The sequence below is a fragment of the Strigops habroptila genome, chromosome 3 (assembly GCF_004027225.2).
Source record: "Strigops habroptila isolate Jane chromosome 3, bStrHab1.2.pri, whole genome shotgun sequence".
Taxonomy (NCBI): domain Eukaryota; kingdom Metazoa; phylum Chordata; class Aves; order Psittaciformes; family Psittacidae; genus Strigops; species Strigops habroptila.
The window spans coordinates 76,788,338-76,813,245 of NC_044279.2; the positions used below are offsets into that span (position 1 = coordinate 76,788,338).

A 24,908-nucleotide genomic window follows, 5' to 3' on the forward strand; every position below is an offset into this window, starting at 1 on the left:
GCAGAAATCAGAAACTGATTCAGAAAGCTTCTCTGCTTGCATGCTGGCTGATGACACACAAACTAGTACCCAAGCATATAGTATTTGAGATGTTTATCTCCCTTTACAGAAAAGACTTAAACTACAACAGAACACCAGTTGTTTAAATAGATTGGGTTTAATAGTGCACTACTGAAAGCAGTTGAACAGGGAACTAAGGCTTTTTTCTATAATAGGAAGAAGTCCTGTACTGTAAGGGTGATGGGGCATTGGAACAGGCTGCCCAGAGAAGCTGTGGCTGCCCCATCCCTGGCAGTGTTCAAGGCCAGCTTGGATGGGGCTTGGAGCAACCTGCTCTAGTGGAAGGTGCTCCTGCCCATGGCAGGGGGTTGGAACTGGATGAGCTTTAAGGTCCCCTCCAACTCAAACCAGTTTATGATTCTATATTAGAATAAAAGTAACTTGTTTAAAGGAGAATGGTGAGAAGAAACAAATTCGAAACAATGCTGAATCACATCCAAGTATGTCAGGACAGGTCCCTTCCAACCCAAACTATTCTGTGATTCTATACTGCTAACATCTGTTATTAGCCGAAGATATTTCTGTACTACAGTCATGATGAAAGGCATACATTCTTAGAGCAGGTTAAAGTGATTCTGCCCTGATAAGAGATTGACAGCCACCCAGGGTAGACAAGGAGTAACTGTGATTGACATATGACTGGAAGCAGTAACTGTGAATCACATAAATGTGTATGATCTTATAGGATTGCAATGTGGGTGGGTTAACAGACACAGACATGTACAAGTGGAAAGCAGTTGCTTGATGATGCACAGATTGGGTTTGAACACAAAGGTCTTCAGGAAGCACCCTGAAATTCATACTTCCCTTGTCTTTGTTTATCTTTCTTCAAGAGAATTATAACAACAAGTAGGCACACACACACAGAAAGAATAGTTCAAATCCATGTTTGCTCCTTTTTTTCACAACAAAGAACGTATCAGAGAAGTCCAAATCCTTTTATGCAGCTCAGAGCTGGCACAACTTTAAAGTCTTTATAGTTTAATTCCAAAAGTTTGGCTGATGTTTGTTTTCCCCCCCTCCTCTTAGACTTGAAAAACTAGAACAAGTCTAGTTTTTCAAGTGGTGGGGGCTGGGGTAAGGGTGTGTAAAATCTTCTCAGCATTTCTGTGTTTTGTTTCACATTGAAAAGAAAATAGAGAACTTTGAAATTAAAAATGACTGGAAAAACTGACAGAACATTCTTGAGTCTCTAAAACTATTTGTTTAGGTTCAATTCCAAATTAAGACAATGGCTTGCTATTCTGTTTTGTTTTTAAATGAGGATCAGGCTTCACTTGATAGACATTCCAATAGCCATGTCTGATCATGTCGGGATCAGTTGGGAGAAAAAAGCAAAAGGAGACTGCAACTTTTTTGAAAGGCAAAAGAAGGTAAATTAACAGTGTTTGGGATCTAAATAGCATTATATGGTAAGGTCTGTCTTAGTGGAGTTAAAGGGCTGTGGAGTTAAACTAATGAGAAGAACTGATGTAATAATGAAGTGAGGGATAGTAAACATTTTAAATTGATATTTTGCCCAATGTCTGGTTTTTTCATTTGCTGCATGTTTGTAGTTGTTTAATTCTCTAGATTTTAAATCCAAACTTCTCTTTCCTCTGACCTGATGAATTCTTAGAAGCCAGCAAAAGGATTCTTAGAACTTTTTAAGTATGCAGAAGCTGTAGAGCCAGTACAGAAGTTAATGATGAAGATCAATAGCAGTGTGATCTCCTATGTTCAGAAGGACATCTTCCTGCAATTTCAGTTCTTCTTTCCAAGATCTTGTCAAGGAGTGAAAAGGTTGTCAAGTGCTGTGGAGTACACTGTTGCCCATTAACTAGCATTGCCTTCATTTAGACTGATGCATTTGGCAGCAATTGAACTATTTGAGTTCAATATTTGTAGTTTGTCTTGCCTAAACTTGGATGTGTCTATTGAAAGCCTCTATTTGGATCTGACTGGTCAGTGCTTGCATTTCTTTCTTGTTCCAAAACTTTCCCTGTATTATTCCTATTGTTCTGCCTGAAGCCTTCCTATTTGTCCACTACGGCTTATCACACCCTCTTCAGGCTTGAGAACATAAAGTTCAAGCTCATGTTTCTGCACATGTGTCTTCCCTCTAAACCTAGGTAGCACATACCTGTCTGTTCTGAGATGTCCACTATCGCTAAAATAACTATAAACCTGCAAATACTATTTCAGCATATGTGGCAAAATAATTTTCTCTTCTGGTCTAGTATTCCAGCTCAGCGTGGAGGACATCTTCAGTCAGAGTTACTAAGGAGATATATTAGAATTTACGCAAAGCACAAAGGTGAATGAGAGTGCTAGATTTACAAGAGAAAAAAAATTGAGTGCTGGCCTGGATCAACAGAGAGATTCCAAACCATTTACTTTTGAAGGTTCCAGCGAGAAAACAAAGGCATTTTCAAGAGAGTAGGGAAAAGGGCTAATCTGCTTCAAAATTCAGTATCTACATGGGTGATGGAGGTCTGGCACTGTGTAGATTGAATGTAACCCCACATTCAGAGTTACATTTAGAGTTACAACTCTAACCTTCCACCTCTTCCTTTGTTCAACACTTCTAGCCTGATCATAAATCAGTCATGGAACATCAGTCTCCAGTGGTCTATGTTACAATACAAAACTGTATACCTACTACCAAAAAGAGTCTTTTGCCCCCAGATTCACAAATCCTCTTCTTTAAAACTGATGAGGATGTAGCTTTCATCTCTGCTTCTAGACCCTGCAGTCATAAACACATACTCAAAATCACTTAGTTGGATCCGTGTTTGACTGATCCACCTGATTCAGATCCAGAGCTCACCTACCCCTTATGGTTGTCCATAACACAGGAAATCTCAATGTACTCTGTAGCAACTAAGACTATGTAAGAAGGTGACTCACAAGAAACCAATGCAGCTTACTGCAAAATTACCACATTGTTAGCTTTCACTGAATCTGCTAGAATTGTCACAACCCTGCTCCTTTCAGACCCTAACAATTTTTATCTTCCCAGTGTTCTTTGCCATTCTGTGACGGGTTCTATATTAGCTATTAGCGCTTGCAAAAGATATCTTACAGTTGTCTTATGTGTATGAAAACATCAGCTCAGTGTTGTACAGAGGTGAAAATGGCAAAGAGAATGTTAAAAGTTATCTGAAAAAATAACAGAATAAAACAGAAATCATTGTGGTACTGTAAGAATTCCTGGTTCATTTTCAACCTTGACAATTGCAAAGAACTAGAAAGATTACAGGGAAGGAAAGCAAGTGTGGTTTAAGGTCTACAGTGGTTTATAGAGGAGAAAGTACTAAATGGTTTCACTAACTTGGAAAAAAAGCAAGAGATATTGTGCAGATCTATGAAAGACATGTGAAACAGAGAAAGTGAATATTTATTTCTTGCAACACAAGAACTAATAGGCACCCAATGAATTTATAAGCCATAATAAATTAGCTTTAATACAAACAGAAAGCAACACCTTTCCCCACAGCATATAATTGTGAAATTCAGCACCACAGGGTTTTGAAGAGGCCAAGGGAAGAAACAGGTTAAAAACCAGACTGAACAAATTCAGAGGACAAATACATTTGTGGCTACTGAACATGATGCTCTACATATACCCTTTGTGTCAGTTCCTTCATGCTATTACGTGACTTGAAGCTGGAAAGTTGTTTCAGGAAAAGGCCACCTAGAATTTATCCAGCTTCAAGATAGTACTTATGTTCTTCTACTGCTTATCAGACGATACTGAACTAGGGGAACCTTTGGTCTGATTTTGTACTATTCTTATATTGTCTGAATGATATCATTTTGACAGTAAACTCATGTACCTGTTCCTATATTTGAAGTGTAGTGAATGATTTATCTCAGGGAGATTTGGACTTCATCTTTCTTGACACCATTTGATCTCACCCAACCAGATATGTTGGTCTTCAGCAAGGTAGGATCTGCTGCTCCCAGGAAAAGTCCTGTCTGCGTGAAGTTTCAGAAAAAAGATGGTTAGAGTTCTAAAAATTTAAAATGGGAAGAGAAGTAACACTGAGTAATCTGAGAGATGTCTTTCTAACTGGACTTTATTAATGGTAATTTCCTGCTGTGGTTATTTGCATACATTTATTGAGCACAGCAGAACTATTTTCCTTGCTCTGGTTTTGTCTTATAAAACTCCAAAGTATAGAACTGTCACTCATGCTTGTCAGGGAGGAAAAGGTGGTGTGTTGTAATTTAACAATACACAAGGTGGCTTAAATAACAGTTATAGTTTGTCTTTAATAGGCAGATTTAGGATATTCATTTTTGTTTCATAGTAACATTCAATTTTTCTTCTAGATCTTTGCTTTTCCACCGTAAGAGCTCATGTGCTCTTCAGTGGTCATATGACCATGCAGCTCCGCAGAGAGGGAACGCTCTGCAAAAAAAGTCTGTATTTGGGGCAGGACTCAGCAAACTAAATGGGAGCCTGCTTTTCTAAAGGCTTATTTATTCCAATGGGGAGATCCTCATATGATGTGAAGCAGCACTGTGTTGATCTCAACAGAGCTACTTCATTTCGTGCTAGTTATAAATCCGGTCCCATGTGTGCAAGATTCTCTCCTTGTGCCGATGCAGTTATCACCGCTGCACCTGGGGAGGGTTTTGCTTCTGTCTCCTCCTCACGTCTCTTTATGGTCTAACAACTCTCCAAATGCACTGTTTATCCCCTTGCTCTTTTTGAAGGTTACCCATGCTCTCATGGCAAGCTGTGGTCATGGCTGGGTGTCACTGCTTGTGTGAGCTCTGAGGCCATGGGCTTGGCAGCAGTGAAGGCACAGCAGTGCTGGCTTTGCTGCAGCCTTATTGCCTGCATCAGTGCCCCAGCACTCGCCTGGTTTGTCCAGCTCACCCCATGCTGCCATCTCACTGTTGGGAGCACTTCCAAGCCTGGGTTTGCCTCCACATACCAAAAAGCATGCTTTCCTCCCCACAGCACAGCATATTGAGGAGGTAGGAGTTACTCTCAGATGTGTTTCCCTGCCAGCAGTGGCTCATCGTGCTACATTGAACTGGCTTGCTTCTTACATATGCCAATAGAACAAACTTGTCCCCGTGCTGCTGCTCCTGCTCAGTTTATTGTTTTAAAAGACATGGTCCATTTAACTAGCGCTTGTTCTGTGTTGTAAGTCAGCTGGCTGCAATGCAATATGTTCCTTATCCTTAATAGCACAGGTCCTCACATGCAACTTCCCAGTACATTTCGTGTCTTGTAAGAAAGCTTATTTTGCTAGAGTGGAGTGGTTCAGCTGCTTTTGTGACAACAGCAGTCCTACCAGGATGATAGTAAAATATTTTTCAGTCTAGGTGTTGTAGGCTCATAATGAGAGGATTTTCTTCTGTTTCATTTGAAGGTTTTCCTTCCACTTTTTTGGTAAGGAGAAACTGATCTCAGCCATATCAATGAAATTAATTATTATAGGTGTAAGAGCTGGTGCCTACAAATCAAAGTGAGGCCTTCAGCTTTTCTGCTATGCTCAGAGTCTGCCTCTTCTGATGCTAAACCTTAGATTTGTTCACTCCTGCATCCTATAGACCCCATCACAGGTTTGAAGTCTACATGTGAAAAGGATTCTCACAAGCTCGCAGGGAGCCAGTTGGGTTCAGTTACACTTCTAAAGGACCTGCTCTTTCCTTTATCATACACATTTGCTCCATTGCTCAAAAAAGGCAGCAAAAAGGTTTACATATCAATGCTTGCAGACTCTAATCTGAGATATGATACTTAATATATTTTGACTTTTTTTTTTAGCCCAGCTTCCCACTGAGGGAAGCCTGTTGAGGCTTATGCAATCTTATGCAAAAAGAAAAGCCCCAAAAGTTTCCCAAAGGAGGCAGGAAAAAAAAAACCACCAAAACAAAAAAACCCCCCAAAACCCCAAATAAACACCACCACCCCCCTCAAAAAAAAACCCAAAAAAATCAACCAACACACCCCCCCCCAAAAAAAAAAAAAAAAAACCCAGCCAATGGGCACATGAATCAGAAAATTTATTTTGAGATAAGTTTAAGACAGAGAATGGGAGGTGTGGAGCTCCCTTTCTCAATGGCTGCAGGCACCATCCAGCTGCCTATGGGACAGTGACAGAGTAGAGAGAGGGGCTATATGTGTTTGTATGGTCCTAAGGGTAGGTAGTAAGTGGTAATGCTGGGAAGGGCAATAAATTAGCTGTGGCAGCAATTTAACAAACGGCAGCTCAGCAAAGGTTAAAAGAGAGTTAAAAGTAGCAGGTCCTAGCTGCTGCCCAGTTTTAAAGATTTGTGTGATACTTCTGCTGAGATTTGTGGGTTTGAAGGCTAAATTTTGGAAGAAAAATGTTGTCAAGTTGACTAAAACTAATACCTTGCATCTTTGGAATTAAAGACATGTTCAATGCTAAATCCTCCATTCAGAAGTGGCTGACAGTGCTGAGGACATTTCAGCATGAGCTGCAAGAATTGCATCCTTCTTTCCCCAAAATTAACCAAAGCTCTCAGAGGTATAGTCCTGTCTATGCACTTCAGTTGGAAACAGGAATGAAATACATGGATTAGCTTCCATCTTCTTAGCTCAATGCAGCCTATTCCCTCCCCTTTAACTGACAGGACCAGAGGCAATGTGCACAAGCTGAAATACAGGAGGCTCCATCTGAACATCAAGAAACACCTTTTTACTGTGAGGGCAACCGAACACTGGCACAGGCTGCCCAGAGAGGTTGTGGAGTCTCCCACCTTGGAGATATTCAAAAGCTGTATCGACACGGTCCTGAGCTCTAGGTGGCCCTGCCTGAGCATAGATTTGGATGAGATGGTCTCCAGAGGTCACTTCCTTTTCCAACCATTTTGTGATTCTGTCATAGATGACCATATAATGTTAAGGCTGATGTTCAGTTTGCCAGCACTGTGTTTTTACAGTTTGTTGCTGACAACATTTCACTCATGCTCTGAGCCATACCAGGAAGGACTGTCAGGACACCTTAGAATAGGCTGCTCTAGGCATGGCCCACCATCACATCTGTAGTGTGTTCAGGCTTCCTTACAAGGAGAACTTTGGTTCCAGCTGGAGCTCAGGAGTGTTCTGACATGCAGGCAACTGGGGAACATGGCGCAGGATGCAAAATTGGAAATGAAACTATCCGGTGATATTCAAACACCTGAAAACCTGTTTACGTTGCCTTACGCTAGTGCTCCCACCAATAAGAATTAGGGCCTATAACATGAGAGAGAGTACTGCCTAATGTCATTGCTGTTAAAAAATCAGTGTTTCCCTGCTGCTATCCTATTGCAAGAAATCACAGTGGTTCCCTATTTTTAGAACAGAAGTGCAAATTATCAGATATCATTGCTCAGTACTATGCCTGAATAACTGTTACCTTTTTAGGGGAGTTAGTATCTTACAGTGATATTTAATTAGACAGTAATTTGAAACAGTAAAGTGCTTTCTAAATGCTAAGTATTAGTATTACAAAGCATGAAAAAGTAGGGAAAGGGAAGCTCTGCTTTCCTAAATTCCTGTGGGCTATGTGTGGAAATCAGAATGGACTGAAGCAGATACTATCTCAAACCATTTTAAAAAAGACATGTGTAAGCTTTGCCTGTGCTGACTGAGCAACCATAGAGATGAACCCTTTACAAAATACTGTTTTGTAATCAGGTTGCACATCTTCCTTCAGCATCTGGAGATCACGGATGAGCCCTTGCGCAGCACATGTGGACATCACTAATAAGATTTGCTCTTTGTCCATGCCAAGTTTCATCATCCGCTGAGAAGGCAGCTTGCTGAGCAGAGGGAAGAGTTGGATTGTGGTGGATGCTGCTGATACTAATAAGAAACTTGGCAAGAATATGGTGGAATATTGCCATAATATAACAATATTAAAAAAAAAAAAAACAAAACAAAGAGTCATATTGCCTAACCTCTTTGAAGAGCAGGCACAATTTATAGGAAATTATTTGTGTTCAAGAAGGTGGCACATCAGCTACAGCAGAACTTCACAGAACCCACTGAAATAATCACCACAGGCAGGTAGGAATAACAGCTACATTTCCTCACAAGATATCATAAAATATTTGGGGGTATATTTATCCCCTCCCGAGTGCACAAAGAATTAGTTGCCTTGGCTGGAGAATATGTCTTCAGAGTCAGACAGTGTAGAGTTACAACTGGTTACAATTTGTTTTAAAAGAACTTCTCTGAGGATACATAAAGTCTTTTGGGTTTGAATTTTCTTCCTTTTTTTTTTTTTTTTTTTTTTTTTTTATTCTCTGTTCTCCTGCTGCTCTGCAATTCAATTGCTGAAAATCTCATTTACCCAGCAGCTGAATTCAGATCCAGCCATGGTCTGTATTCTCTACTGTAAACTCTAAGGAATGAGTAGCTGCTTGATAATTTCATAGATTCTTTTTTTTTCTTCAGTTTGCCAGTTTCATTATAGGTCATACCAGTGTCCTTCCCTATTTCTGATATTAAGGGAAGAGCACAGCCATGTTTGACTTATCTTGAAGATGACTGATTCTTCAACGCTTTGAAATTTTTTTGAGTAACATGGATGGTATATTTATGTATAAAACAGCTTCCAACGTGAATATTTTAACTATCTAGGTGAAATATTTCTTACACTTGACAGATGTAAGACATCGATAACCAGATACTAAGTAACTAGTTTAAAAATAGTCTTTTTGTGCAGAAACTAGCAGCCAGGCATCCAATGTAGCGTTAAGGGGGTAAGGAGTTTTGCCCAGGAATGCCCGCACAATTTTATAAATATACATTATTATGCATTCACTATTAATAGATATAGTCCTGCAAATTACACAGCATTTAACATTCTAGGGGGGCTTCATTTCTGCTGGCTGGTAGCCAGTTGCCAGATTAATTCAGTCAACAAGCCTAATCTCCTGTCTGTGTTGCTGAATCAAATATTTTTATTTGATATTTTTATTCATATTAGGAAGTGCCTGATAGATTTAAACAGGATTACCCATGATGTAAGACAGTATCAAATGTGAGTGAGTACATGACACAATTCAAAACAGGTGTCTCACTGGGATCTCAGAATGCAGCTTTGCAATGTGAAATAATATTTACCCCAAGATACCACAATGTCCCAATAAAAACTGTCCTGAAGTGTTCTGAGCTGTATATCATTCTTTGCAGATTCAGCAGATCAACAGAGGACCCAGAGAAAGCTTTAATGCTCAAACTGTGCAGTTTTATCTCTAATGTAATTTTAAATAGCAGTTTGTACACTTGTTGCAATAGATGTTTGTCAGTGGAAGCCAGTCAAGAAACCACCATGGTCCCTTGTATTTGGGAATGTGGTAGACGCTCAGCAAGACATGGTTAAGTCCAAGTTCTTACTGCATTTGTACCAGAGGGGAAAGATGACAGATAAAATCACTACCTTCATTTCAGTTGTTTGGGTCCCACAACTCTGCCCCTGAGATAACATCCTCGATTGGAGTATTCGACTGTTAATACCAGTGGTTAGCTATTTGTTGGTTACTTTGAAGGTGGGCGAATAGAATGATGACTAAAAATAAATCTGTTAGATATCCATCAACTCTTCCCCTCTAAATACATCACTTATCTATAAAATAGGTCTCTGGTGATATTTTCAAAGAACTTGTCTTTCTTGGGCTACCACTGCTTGCCAGGGTGCTGGAAAAGCTGGTTTTGATGTGCCATGGATGCTGCCTTAGAAAAATATTCTGCTGAGAATTTTTTTTAAATTATTGGGGGGAGGGGTGATACTTTTTACACAGGTGTTAAATTTCCTGGAGTTAATTGGGTAGAAAAATGCCTATGAGGAATCATTCGGTCCATTAACTGCAATGCCAACTGCCGATGCCTGGAGTTGAATACTAACAGATTTTATAACTCTTTATGATATTTGACAAAACCAGACAGATTCACAGTTAGGCATAGCCCTCCTGTTCTTACCTGCTGCCTTCTGTGTTTATATCCCCAGTTGTCTGAAACACGCTTCCTTTTTTAGCAGGGGAAATGTGAATATAAGAAGCTGGGTTGTTTTGCTCACTTATGTGAAAATTATACAGATGAGCAAACACCCAGCAAACCAGGATCAACATCTCCTCCCTCATTTCTAGTTACTACTTTAAAAGGAACATTATTGCAGCATTGTCAGACATGTGCCCCATAACACATGGAGCAAAACGGGAGAGTAGATAGTAGTTGAAAAACTAACTTTCAGGATTGAGTTTTCTTGAGAGAAATCTTCATTCTTAAGATGAATGTGAAAAAACACAGAAGGAAAATGAAAAGATGTTGCTGTTACTTAGTGTGTGTTCTTTTGTTGGCTACTTCAAATTATGCTGTATGAAAGCTTTTGATAGTTTTTCTCATATAGGCAGTGTCCTGAATCATAGTGTTTTTCCTAGAGAAGGTAGCAAGCCCCCATACCCTTCATTGCAGAATCCAGCTCAGCAGAGAGGTGTGCAGTAGTGTAGAACATTTCCTAAATTGACAGAGGTTGTATATGCACCCACTTTGGATTCTTACCTCCATATTTCACTTAGACTATTAGGAACATGCCTTGTTAGTTCTCAGCTAGGAGTCTCCATGAAGAACTTTGTTAAAAAGGGTCATGAAAACTTAGTATACAGAATACGTCTCTGCGTTTCTATTATATCAACATCCATAAAAGCTGCTGACCTTGCAACTAGCTATGTCCTGGCTAAAAAGCCAGGACACTTGTAATGCAACTAGATATGGATGAGATATAAACCCCAAAATCCTTATTACTTGGAGTGATTATCCTAGATTACACTTAAAAGAATAGGAAGTGAATCTTAGTGTCTTAATCATATTACATTATACATAACTAAAAGCTCTTCCCTGCACGTTCTATAGAGTATATGGTATTTCTCTCAGACCTCCCATGGTGGGTGTTCCAATATAATCATGAAGGGACCATATAGCTAACTATTTAATAGCTTGTTTATCTGTCTGCTATGTGGTACCCCTGCAGCAGTCTTATTTCTTTGTTTGAAGCTTTTTTACATTCATGCATTTATAAGGCACTTGGGAATGTGAGGATATAAAGTTGCAAATAAAAATGTTTGGAAAGGATATGTTATACTAAACCAGCAAATGGTAAAGAGCTCCAAAAAGGAGAAGGGAAGAAAATTGGCTCCACCTTAGAAAACTAATATGAGAGCTACTGAGTAAAAAAGAACAGTCATCCAGCTGGGATTTATTAAGTGGAAAGTTTTTTTTAAAAAAAGCTGTGGAAGACCAGAAATCAAAGATCGCTGTATATTTACTGGCTTTTTTGAAGCATCTGTTCCCTAATATCAGGGTGTCTCACAAAGACTAATCAACTGATCTTCAGAATGTCCTTATGAGTTTGAGATGTGTTAGCCTCATTTTACCGCTGGAGGAATAAAGAGATTATTCGTCCAAGACTACATAGGAAATCTGTGACAGAAATAATAATGTAAGCCTGTATCTAGTGCAGTGACTCAACCACAAAACAATCCAATCTTCTGTCAGGGTAAGAAGGCAATAAGGGAGGGCTATTGATATAATTTATGGCAAAAGGAGAGAAGCTGATAGGAGACATCCCCTCCCCAAACAGATAGAGAGGGCTATGTCGTTTCTGGTTATGGTGGAGAAAACCTACCTTTATTCTTGGGATTTAGTTAAAGGCATATAGAATACTATCTTTTCAGGTAACCCTTGCCGAGCGTCTCAAGTGGTGGATCAGTCTAAAAATGCCAGGACACTTGTAATAGTATCTGAGGCTGTGTTTTGAGCTTTCTCCACGTGTGGTCATCTTATGAAAAGTTAGAAGACTCGTATACCACTGAAGATGGTAACACCTACATTACAGAAAATTAAAACCTTTTAGATTGATAAAATACAGGTATAGCTGACATACAACAGGAAAAAATATCTTCTTTATTGCTCCAAGGGGAGTTTAAACTGGAATTTCTAATATTTAAAAACAAAGAACAACAAAAATCATGTTATTTAAATAAAGTTTTCACACTTCGTGTTTTCCTTCAGCTTTTAACCGTATGTTGCTAAGATTGTGTAACTAAATGCATTCTCTCTTTTAAAACTTTTACTCATTGGGATGATTGCTGGGTGAGCTGACCACATTTTTTTTGCCTAGCTCCTAAGGGGACAGTTGTCATGCACTATTATCTGAGCATATTTCATTATCTCTGTTACTGCCAGTGAGAATGTCTTTGTAACCACATTCAATCTAGTTAAGTGAGACTTTTATGCTAGGATCTGCACATCCATATTGTAACTGCTATAGAATATTGAAGAAAGCTGATGCAACTTTTATTAGCTATATTAACTTATCTGTAATAAAGGGTTCTCAGGCTTTCATCCAAATTTTCAAGGTACATCTACCAACTGCATCATCTCCTTCTAACAGATCTGAGAGCTTGGAAAAGTTAAGACTACCATCATTATACTTACTTTTTCTGTGCAAAAGACTGCAACTAAACTGTACAATCTTTAGGGCTGCACTGATCAAAAAGGTTTAAATTCACTGTCTTCTATAACTTCTCAGCAAATAGAATAAAATCACCCTTACCCAGCACATTTTCTACAGACACAGTTGATCAAAGGAAGCTACTGGTGACTTGTGCATGTATTTGGTCTACTTCTTGTTTGCGCTACAGTTTTTCACATAGTCCTGGCAATGCAAAATGTTCTTAGAGCGGATGTGAATGCAAAGCAATTTCATATGCTTTAAAGTACCTCATCATTGCCAGAATTGTGTAAAAGGGTACGATTTTGTACTACAGATAAATGCATCCAATGGTTGGCAGTTGTCGAAGCGGACAATATCACAACTTCCCTTCTCCTGTCTTCCCCAGCATGGATTCCTGCCTACTTTTCCCTAGAGCTTCAACCATGAGATTAAGGGAGCTACACTGGAAAAAAAACAGTTCAGCCTTCTAAAATTTATTAGGGTCTCCACTGGGGCTACATAATACAACTTCCTCCACAAGTGCATAGCTGGACCTGAGAGGAAGGAATGGATGACTGCCTTTGGAAATCTGAATATATTTGGATTGTTGCACATACTTGTAGGAATCATAATGGAAAAAAACCAAAAACAACAAAATAAACCTTCCTTTGCTGTGTTATGAAGAGCTTAGATAGGTGTATCTTTCAGCATCTTTTTGCTTTGAAAAGGAAAGCTAAAGGGCTATGAGTGACGGACACATTCTTTAAGACATTGTGTAGCACACACTGGAGGCACCTTGATTTTTCAGTTTCTTAGTTTTGGTATGATTATTAATTTTCCCCAGTTAACTATAAACAGAGTTTAGTGGGGGGGAGAAAATCTAATCATATCAAGGATTCTGGTGATTCCCATGCAAGTCTGTTTTAAGCTTTACATTGCAATCTGGAATTACTGAAATGCTGTTAGGAATTTCTTTTATATTAGGATGATTTAATCTCACATAGAAAATTCATTTCTGAACTTTCTTCTGTTACGAGCTACCTGGTGTTCCAAATACTTGAGAAATAAATCAGATTAAACTATTTGTTTGAAAATGTTTAAGTTTCCTGGAAGGGAGAGAAGGCTACGGCTCCTTTCTGGTAAGAAGGAGAAAGCAAGCTTGGGAGGTGGAAAGCAGCAGTAAAGCTGCAGATTATAGTGCTTGGCTGTGCTGAAACATTAGACTCTACTTCCATGGTGATTGGATATTACAGTGCATATGGTATGGCAACATTAAAACATTAAGCCCTGTTTGAAGACCTCACAATGACTAAACACGGCATGGCTGCCAACTGTTGGCTATAACATTATAGCTGACATAAACATGGAGTTGACTCCTGCTACCCTGCACCTGGATTTGCTAAACAGATAAATCTTAGATGTTATTGCAGAGGAAGGCCTAGCAAGGATTTCATATACTTTCTCTTCACAATAGCTGCAGCAAGTAGACCATACATCCCCACCAATAAAAACAGATGTAATCTTCTGTCTGTTTGAAATTACCTTGTCACATCACACAAGATTTGTTGTCACCCTGTCCAAAAATTGCAGCACTTCTGTTTTTCTCTTGGTGAAACTAGACAACATTATATCCTTTATGTTGTGCTGACTCCATCTACAATGCAAAAATATTTAGGACTGATGGGTCAGGATGAAAGGTGCAGCAACAGACTACGTGCTGTACACACTGACTTTGGTTGGTTTGGACGGTATGCCAACTTGAACAGCTGTGTCCTGTAACTTTGTATTCAATATCTGGCATTTAATTCTTAGAAAAACAAGCCAGAAATTCTGAGGAGATTTTTTTTCTGCTATTAAGCACTGGCTTCTTTAGTGAAGTTTCCTACTGTGACTTCAGCTCAAATGAGATTTACAGCATTTTATCTGAATGCTGTAACAAAATTAACACCTAGCAATATTAATTATTCACACATTTCCCCTCCTTTCATTTTATAGTGTAAATGTTATGTAGAATTTACTCGTGTTTTTTAGACCTAATATCTGATATATGTAAAAGCTGCACAAAAATAACTGAAAATGTGCTACGAGTGGGCAATTTCTCTTTGGTTTGTGGCACAGAGCCATACTGATTTAGTTAACGCTAGCATACAGTCATCTTATTCCCATGTTATTTCACAGTGAATACAGCCTGACATTTTATTCTGAAAGTAGTGATCCACCTGGAAACTGGAGGACTTTTCTTTGAGTCTTGCCTAAACTGAAAGAATTAGTTTCTCCTTTTACCTATGTATCCTAGATAGTTTATGTGAATACTGGTAGTCTCTAAATTATGTAAGACATCTGTAGCTAGGATGAAGCATAAAGCAAGCTGTATTATAAATCTACTGTAACCGCTCTATTGATCTCTACCCACCTTTTTAGAGTGTTTAATCTACAGTTTCTACAGCATGCCTGTTCTCCTGGTACTGATCTCCGTACTTTTCAGTCCTAATGTTATTACATAGTTTGAACAAGAGTGTGTTAAACTGACTGTTATTCCCTTACTGATGCTCTCTTCCTAGTTCTGCATAGATACCTCAGTCTTGACCCAAAGCAATTTTGTTTTCCTCATTATGGGATCCCAATTCACTTTCTGTCAAGCTGTTTTAAGACTAACCATCGATAGACCCTGCTGTTCCAGTTTTGAATGAAATCTTTTGGTCAACCCAAGTTGTACCAAACAGTGACTAAGCCAACAGACAAATAGACTGAGCCAGAGAAATGTTTGCTAGATTTAAACACCCACAATACAACCCTCTTTGTGACTACACAAGAGAGTTCTAATATAGCCAATTACCTTATTGCTTCCATTTTCCCCTTTTTCTAAAACTACTGACCTATAGTTTTTACTTTTTGCATTGTATGTATTTTTAATATTTATTTTTAACAAATAGCATTTTTTTAGCATGGAAAGCATTTTCATTTTTAATCAATGAAAGTTTTTAGCACATATATCCTTAAAATTTAAGTTTGAGCTGTTTAGGTTGAAGTTTGTCTGAATCAGGAAATTCTGGTGGGAGCTAAGAGAAATACAGTGTTGGTGAACAGCCTTTGATATGTAATCCTCTTAGGGGACAGCATAATATAGATGATACAAAATCTAGTTATGTTTTAGTTATCTTGATGCCTGTTTGTAATATTAATGCTTCTGATGCTGTCAAGAACTATAGGAAATGGAAGATAAGGCAGATTTTTTCTTGGTTTTGGCGTGCTGAGCAGAGACATTAACATATGCTACAGAATGCCTCAACAGACAGGTTGCAGACGCTGAAAGACCTTTGGCTTCCTCCTCTCTTAGAATTATAAACCGAAAAATTCAGTATTAAGATTTCTTTCTCTGTGTGTTACTTTTTCATTCCTTGTTTCTATTGCTGATAAGTTTTTGAAGCATTGAATCTGATAAGGCCTTTAGTCTCTCTGTACTGTCACATTAATGAATTCTGGTCTGGGGTGTCCTAAATAGACTGACCTGATGGACAAATTAATAGGAGTTGCAGCTGGTAGTTCAGGTAGTTACTTCTGGTCATTGATGGGTACAGGCCTTTCAAATTGCTTTTCAGAGCGCTTTCGAAGTTGAGAGAGATATTTTCCTTCGCAAATGGGATGGAGTAAGACTTTATACTATCAAAACTCAGGTGAAGGGTCATAGCTAGCTAAGATAGTGACAAACCTCTTAGAACTGAGTGACCAAATATTAGTTGTTTTTTCTGACTTGTTCTGAAACCACATTAAACCACATACTACTTTCAAGTTAAGCAGTGACGAGGTGGAAGCATATGCCACCTTTTGCTGAAAGAGGAAGAAGAAGGGCATTGAAATGCAAATTCTCATGGTACAGTTAGAGTTCTCCTTGGTTTAATTTCATAGTCCCCAGATTTTCATGCAATCATGAAACAGTCTTGAATTTATCTCATCTATCAGTATAAAATAAAGCAAAATCATTGTGCACAGCTGTACTATAGAAGCATCAGAATGTGATTATTTCATTGCACAGAACGGATGCATGCTGTTGGCACCTCAGAGCCAGCAAGAGCTGCATGAAGTTTGTATCAGCAGGAATTCATTTTCACATACATCACCTGGGGACATGAATGTGTAATGTGACAGACCCATCAGTACCAATAATTTATCTAATTTACTATGGCAAGGTGGATACTTGGTTCTCTCTGAAAGTCAACAGGTCAGTGGCTTCATCAAGCAGCTCATGCTGTTCCCAGCAGTGCTACCTTCCTACTAATAATTTAATCTTGTATTTGAAGTTCAGTTCCTAGCAGTTTACCTCCTATTTCTCATTTTCTTTCACTTCTTAAAAATATAATGGCCCATTTCAGCAAAATTAACTGCAATTTCATGGATCACTACAGCAGGAACAAGTTTTATACGTAATACTGTAATCCATCTATTTGTTCCCCAGAATGCAAATTGACTTGATGAACAGTTCTGTGTCCTATGTAAATAATCCTAGTTCTAATTGAGAGTGCTGTATTTTTAGTGAAGAAGGGGGAAGGAAAAGAAGATTGTTTCTCTGACTTTGACTTTCTGATAATTGTTCCAGGATATTTCATTTAAATTTTAAAAAGATCTATCATATAGAAAATATAGGCAACAGACCCTTGTTTTCTTTCTGAATTAAAATTATGGTGTTTCGCTTGTGCTCCCTTCTTTCTTTTCCTTAGAAAAAGTACTATTCAGAATCTGGATTCTCATAGAACATGCCAGATGACTACCTAAAATACACAATTCCTCTATCTAGTAGATACCAGCTATCATACGGGCAAGAGTAGAACATGACTCTTGTTCTTCCATCAGTGTGTCACTAATATGCAAAAAGAAATACTCTACAATAGGATGAGCAACAGGAAGTTCACTTCTTGTGGCCCCTTTTATGTTTAGATTCTCTTCAGGGCTCGCCAGCAGGTGGAATAATTTATATGAACTGGATAATTGTCTCTGTAGTGTGGATAGTCTTCTACTATGAATGGATTGACATTTCCATTTCTTTTCACTATAAAGATGTTAGACTGAAATTATCAAGAATTTCTTGCAGGTTCAGAGCTAAAAACAATGTCTAGAAATTATATTGAAAATCAAGATAACAGCTTTTATATGCTGTTACAAGTTTCTTAAACTACAAAGTTTCTCAACCAATTCGATTAATTACGAAATAAAAAAAGTTACTTACATGTTATTAGTAAAGATGTGGTAAACACTGAGTCTTGTCTTTAAGTATAAACTTCATTGGACTACCGACTTGAAGCCCATTAAGTTAGCATAACCCAGCCTCTCCAGGAGGAACAAACTTACATTACCTAAATTACCATGTAGTAGTTTTAAACAAAAAGAAGGAAGTATTCTTCCATCCTGTGCATTAAGTAAATTGTGGCATTTATTGTCATAGAGTGTAGTGAAGGGCAAAAGCATAAACAGACAAATTTACAGAAAACAAGTGGCTCTTAAATATAATTTCTCAAATATAATCCCTGGCTCAATAAGTCCCTAGATTGTTGCAGTGAACAATTCCTGGAAGGAATGTAAAGATAAGGCTCACTTTGTTTCTTTTCTTTTTGCCCATTTTCTGTAAACAGATCTTACTGTTAGTCTCAGCTAGAGGACACTGGGCCAGGTGAGCATTTTGCCTTATTCTACTGTCTTAAGTGCATTATGGCATCTTTAGTATGATTTCTTGGAAAAATCAAAATTCAAAACCAACTTGTTTCTACCAGTGACATCTGTCAGAACTGCAGAATGAGCAAAGCTGCTGGCTGAAACTGCTTCAGCACTTGCTTCCTAACTGATATACGCCTGAGGTGCTGCTTAGAAACTTAATTTGTCTGGACTATTGTTGCACCAAGCAGCCACGTCAATTACCCTATTCTCATATTAGTACTCGTATAACTAGGAAGTTGTATACACAGATTCCAAGTGCCTTCTCCAGCGCAATTCGTTTCATTAATCTAGGAAAATAAAGTATATGAGTGGTGTTCCCCAGGGCTCAATATTGGGGCCAGTCTATTTAATATATTAGTGATCTGGACAAAGGGATCAAGTGCACCCTCAGTAAGTTCGCAGATAACACTCAGGTGGGTGGGAGTGTTGATCTGCTTGAGGGAAGGAAGGCTCCATAGAGCGATCCGGACAAGCTGGATCAATGGCCAACATCAACTGTATGAGGTTCAACAAGGCCAAGTGCCGGGTCCTGCACTTGCCCCATGCAACGCTATAGTCTTGGGGAAGAGTGGCTGGAAAGCTGCCTGGGAAAAAGAGACCTTGGGCTTCTTGGTCAACAGGCAGATGAACATAAGCCAGCAGTGTGCCCAAATGGCCAAGAAGGCAAACAACATCCTGGCTTGTATCAGAAATAGTGTGGCCAGCAGGACTAAGGAAGTGATTGCCTGCCTGTACTCAACACTGGTGAGGCAGCATCTTCAATACTGTGTTCAGTTTGGGCCCCTCGCTACAAGAAAGACACTGAGGTGCCAGAGTGTGTCCAGAGAAGGACCAGTGAAGCTGATGAAGGGCCTAGAGCACAAGTCTTACAAGGGGCAACTCAGAGAACTGGGGTTGTTTAGCCTGGAGAAAAGCAGGTTGAGGGGAGGCCTTACAACTACCTGCAAGGAGGTTGTAGTGAGATGGGTGTTGATCTGTTCTCCCACGTAGCAAGCAATAGGATAAAAGGAAATGGCCTCAAGTTGCATGAAGCGGAGTTTAGATTGGATATTAGGAAAAACTTCTTCACTAATAAGGTTGTCAAGCACTGGAACAGGCTGCCCAGCAAAGTAGTTGATTTGCCATCCCTGGAGGTATTTAAAAGATGTGTAGATGTGGCACTCTAGAGACATGGTTTAGTGGTGGATTTGGCAGTGCTAGGTTAATGGTTGGACTCGATCTTAAGCATCGTTTCCAACCTAAATGATTCTGTGATATCATTCACTTAAAATTCTGGAGAGAGAAGCAGAGACAGAAATAATTTAATTCTCCATTTTTCATCTGTGTAAGACAGCCAACATTGGGATTCCACGGCAGCAAAATTGATGAACAGGAAGATAGAAGAGACTGCTTTCTGCAATAACCTTTTGGTCCCATTCAACTGTTGTTAACCAAAAATACAGCAACCATGAAAGACCCAAGGGGAAAATGCAGAGTATAAAAGTAGCCTCTCCTTTTGGTGAGACTACAGTTTGACACCAAAGTAGAAGGAAAGTTGCGTGCTTCTACTCAATAATAGATGCCACAGTAGTTAAGTGCTTTGACGCTTACAGGTTGAAAACACCGTATTCAGGTGTTTCACCATGAAAAGTCTACCAAAAACACATAGAGAACTAGCAAGTAAAAGAAGAAATGGATAATTTTATTTTCCAGTAAGCTTGTTTAAACATAGCCTAACACCTTCACTATTAAACCACAGTTTCAGTTGACTTATGGTGCTGCTGTAGCCAGCATTTTGATCACACCTATAGTAAGATCCAAATGCAAATGTCAGATCCAGTGAAAGTTACGTTACAAGAAAAGGACAATATCTGCAGCTAGGGAGAAGGGAAGGAAATGTCTCATGTCAATCTACTGCAACCTTTGTGTTTACAAATTTGTTGAAGGGCTCTAAACAATAGCAGAGAGCTGAAACAAGCACAGAGATGAAGGAATTAAAACAAGAGCTTCCATTTGTCTGTGAATTCCTCTGGTAAACTGTAACAACAGTGTTTCTAGACTGATCTCCTTGGATGTGTCACCTTTTTCAACTGGTATACTCAATACAAGGTGCATTTTAGCCAATGCAGTAATAGCATAAAAAGGGAATGCAGCCTCCAAGTGATTTAAATAATGCTTGTGAATTGCACAAGCATAATTTCACAGCTTAATGAGATGTTCCTCTTCCCCTCCCTTCCTTTTATTAGTTAGCATCAGGCAGGGTAGATTTCTGTGCAATTCTGAGCTGAGTCACCAGAGAAGGGTCTGCCTTCATCATGTATCAATTTGATTTCAAGCCCTGACAAACACCCAGCCTCAAGAAGGGAGACAATCTATAATATGCTTTATGAGAACAAAAGGTAAAAATATTAAAATTCATAAAAAGTGTTTGTTTTCCATCTGAGCCCCCTCCCCACAGCCCCACTTATGCCTTCTCCTCTCTGCCAGCTACCACAGTCCAGATTGAGGGATATCTTCTTTTAATGCTTGGATAAGCATGAATTTCAAGCAAAAGATCGAAATGGTACCTTTTAATTTTTTTAAAGAATAGAGCTAATTAACCTTTTTATCAAACTACACACATCTTCAAACAACTTAGATGGGAAATATATTGGTTTAATTAAGATTTCACAGGGAGAGACAGTTGCAAACACTTGGAACTGAGAGAAAGTGGGATCTTTATGAGAAGGATGCTTTATGTTTTACAACTCTCTGTGTCTGTTGTTTGCACTTCAAATGGAGTCCATTTTTATCTGTCTCTCTCCTGCTGAGAGAAAGTGATTTTATCATGTGTTTCAATGAAGCTATTAAAAACTTCAATCATGAGATTCCTCTTTTGCCTTTGTATGTTTCTCTCTTTCCCTCTCTGACAGAGTTGCACTATGACATTGGTTATATGGCAGCACACACTAAATTGCTTTGTTTTACAAGTCGATTAGATAATCCTTCTGCAATCATAACTTGCTTTAACAGAAAACTTACTACATGTTTTCCTTAGCTGGGTCCCCACTCACTTTGATTTTTGTAGGTCTAGGATTTTGACGGGTAGGCCATGCTCTGATTTGAATTCTATGATTCTTCTGTTTGTTTGGTTTTAGTAAATGGTGAAAAGTTCAGGAGTGACAGCTTGAAGTTCTATATGCATAAAAAAGAAAAAACAACATGAACAATGCCAGCATATATTTCCCCCTCACTGGAGGAGCTCAGGAATATTTCAGAGGTGAAAAAAGAATATCCTACAGTGACACAGCATTACAATACAAGTATTTCGGGGGCAATACTACACAGGACTTCTACATCAACAAATCATATACTCTTAATGTTCAGTTGCAGTTATTTATCCAATACTCTAAGGCATTAAAAGGGTAGGATGTGCTAGGCATAAGATACATCAAAATAGTTGAATCATAACTAAAACAAGATCCTCCTCTGACAAGGGGAGGAAAAAAAAACCTCCAAACTGAAATATAAAATTACGTTCACATTTAAATAATATTCAAATCAAGCCACTGATTTGAAGGCTTGATTTGGAAAGGCCTGAAGCCTGGATATAGTAATGCATTGATTTCCTGTCTTTTGCTTTTGTTTGTCAGTTAATGTCAGGCAAATCATGACATATAAATGAATCTGAATACTGTTTAGGTCTTAGTTTTAGTTGACAAGACATCAACATTTGATTCTTGCATTCTGTGTTTCCATTCTTGAGCCAACTCTGTGTGATTAGTGCTACAATGCTGCATATACAACTGATTTTCAGTTTGCTTGCAAGATTGACATCTCTAATGCAAAACAAAAAATGTTTTTAGCTGAATAGAGTATTTTATCTTAGGCCAAATGGAAAGTTGTGTTTTGCCCAAAATATTTTTCACTGTTTAAGGTGTTTTTGCCTTTTTCTATCTCAAAGTAATTTTGAGATAAAGACCTGTTTTAAGCTGAAAAATCAGAACATTTCATGTTCAAAGCACTTAGACCATTAAAAATGGCAAAAGACTGATCTAATAGAAATTCACAAAACAGCTGAATCCTTTTCTGTAACTTTTTGGACAAAAGATATTAAAAATACTTCTTTCAGTATTAGATATTTCCATACTATCAGTTAAATGTTTCCCATTTCTATCTGTTATACCTATGCTCTTTTGAGGGATGCAGATAGAACCCGAATAATCTGTCTGCTTGTTCTTCAAAGTCAACAATAATTAGGAGTTGAAACTTTTTTCAGCTGCTTTTTTGCTGCAGGCTGGAAAAACCATGGACCATTTGGCCAAGATCTGAACCACACTCAAGGAAAGGGAATCCCATCCAGATCCTCAAACAAGGAAGAAAAGTGGTTTCAAGAAATCAGGGCATGTGGATCTCATTGACTCAAGAACTCAGTCATTTATGAATCTATTTCAGCCACTGCAAATGGTCTTTTCCTGGCTTGTGGTCTACCTGACAGAATTTAGGTTATGTTTCTAACTGGTCTTAGAGTCATGGCTGCAAGGAGAAATTTCACTTGATGTGAATTCTTTTTTACTTTTCTCTGAAATGCTGGTGCTAATGGCTGAAATGCAGTACCAGGCAGCCCATGGGCCAGGGCCAGGGCTCTGTTTCCTAAGGGGACTTTCTGCTCTTCAGTAGGAACCAGTTTTCCCATGTCCCCTCTCCCACAGGGGCCCTGCTCGCTCCTGGCAGCCCTCAGGTAGGAGGAAAAACTGGATCTCTGAGAGCTCTGAGGGAGGAAAAGGTGGGAGGAAAACAGCTTTTCAGGAGGCCAAGCCCTGGCAGCAACAGAATGAGCGCAGGGCAGGGGTAACTCTTGCCCCGGTGTAATTAATATGCGGAGTTAATTAACAATGGGGTGACATAGGTGAGGACACAGGGGTGGACTCACACCACCAGGATCAACCCTCTCCTTACCCCCATCTCTGCTCCTTGTTTCCTCAGCGGACCTCAGCAGCAGCGACTGTTGAGCAGCCTTTTCCCTGGGAAGATCTAACTGCTGCCAATCACCTGCAAGCACCCACCCCCTTTCTCTCCTCATCCAACCAGAATGCCTTCAAACAACCCTCCCCCCTCCCCCCATAGGGTTCTTGTGTTCAGAGGGGCTGCCAATCACTCCTCAAGCCCCACCCCTGCCTGGCTTCCCACCCCTGCTGCGAGGGATGGGAGACCCCTGCCATTTTCTGTAGGGGTGTCAGGAGGAGGCACTGGCAGGGGTGTGGGGGGACAGCTTAGGGCAGTAACCCAGCAGCGTCTTTTCAGCCTTGTCTCACCTGAGGAGAAAGCCATCATTACAGTTTTATTTTCATTTTGGTGGCATTTATGTGCTCCATAAATATTTTGCCATCTGAAAGAGCCGTAACACAGGTGTTGGCCAGACAAATCATTATTGCTTTTGGTAGACCGCAGTTGCTCTGTCCAGGCCACCAGCTTCCCGCAATGAACCCCTGCTACTGACTAAACTGATGCAGCAACTGAATAGGCAAATGTGCCTTTTTTGTGTTCTTGTAAGAATCAGGTTTTCATACCTCTTTTCTCACAGCTTGAAGACAGAACCCCAAGTCACACTCATCACAGAATCTGATGTAATCTTGGAATCTTTCTTGTATCAACTCCCCCTTGGCCTGTGTCTGCACAGGCACAAGGTGGTCTTTGTATTTGCCTGTGTAAGCTTACAGAGATACAAGCACATCTTTACATGTGGGTGCACTGTGTGTATGCACCCATCGACTCTGTCACATCAAACAGGATGTGTAGCAGTAGAGGTGCCCCACAAGTTCAAATGCTGGTAGCTTACGACCACAACTGTCACCCTCTATTAGAGAAGAAGGCACATTTTAGGAGACCTTTGATGGCTTCCTCCTGCAGATCAGTACTTGTGTCCAAAGGGGCCAGTGCTTTCCAGACAGATATCTTAAACAACTGAGCGTTGAGCAAGTTATGGGGTGCCCCAGCACACGACATGCAGCTGGAGCAGCAAACTGGTGTAGCCTTCAGAGAAACTGCTCTAGAGCAGCTGTAACCCTTGCAGTAGGAGAATAAAACCACGCTAAGCAGAGTCCCACACCCAACTCAGTAAGCTACAGTGCCTCTGAGTTCCTGCGCGGTTTGTGGTTTGCACCCTGCTGACTTGATTACCTGCATTTCATGAGGGAGAGTCGAAGATGCCTTGGTGAAGACTTGTGTGTCCCACATGGCTCTGCAGACTTCAGCCCTTGCTAAGCGCTTGCGCTGAAGACGGGAGGAGAGTTGGTTATCTTGTTATGAGACTCATGATATTCCCCACTGCTTTGTCTCAACACAGATCCTGAAACAGCAGAGTGCAACCACCTGCCTCAAAGGTACAGATCTGCTTGGCTGCTTGCTTCTTTCACTATGAAGTTTTAAGGGTAGATGCCTTGGCTAAATTAACATCACATTTTCTGCAGAGTTAAACAAGTAAGAGCTTAGCTGCAAGGCTCAAGATTTAATGTGTTTTCCTTTCCGATGCAGGTGCATCAAGTTTTAATCCTTGTCAGTGGAGCATCAGGACTGTGCTCAGAAGGAGGGTATTTATTGGAATAGAGGAAAGAAAATAATAAAAGGAGATTTTTTTAATTTTTTTTTTTTTTTAGTCAGAAGCAAAGCAAATAAATATCTAGATTTCCCAGAAACTTTAAGGTTGCGCTGACATAGATCAGACTATTGTGT

General features: G+C 39.5%; 1 protein-coding gene and 1 long non-coding RNA gene across 3 annotated transcripts in view; one reads left to right on the forward strand and one right to left on the reverse strand.

Annotated features, from left to right (window-relative positions):
• Positions 1-24,908, forward strand: part of GRAP2 (GRB2 related adaptor protein 2) — a 109,429-nt gene that overhangs the window by 43,199 nt on the left and 41,322 nt on the right. The window lies entirely within an intron of this gene.
• Positions 3,419-23,202, reverse strand: LOC115605640. Its single transcript, XR_003990676.1, has 3 exons — positions 23,136-23,202; positions 21,251-21,371; positions 3,419-4,020 (listed from the first exon to the last, which is right to left on the reverse strand). It is a non-coding gene; the product is annotated as an uncharacterized LOC115605640 (long non-coding RNA).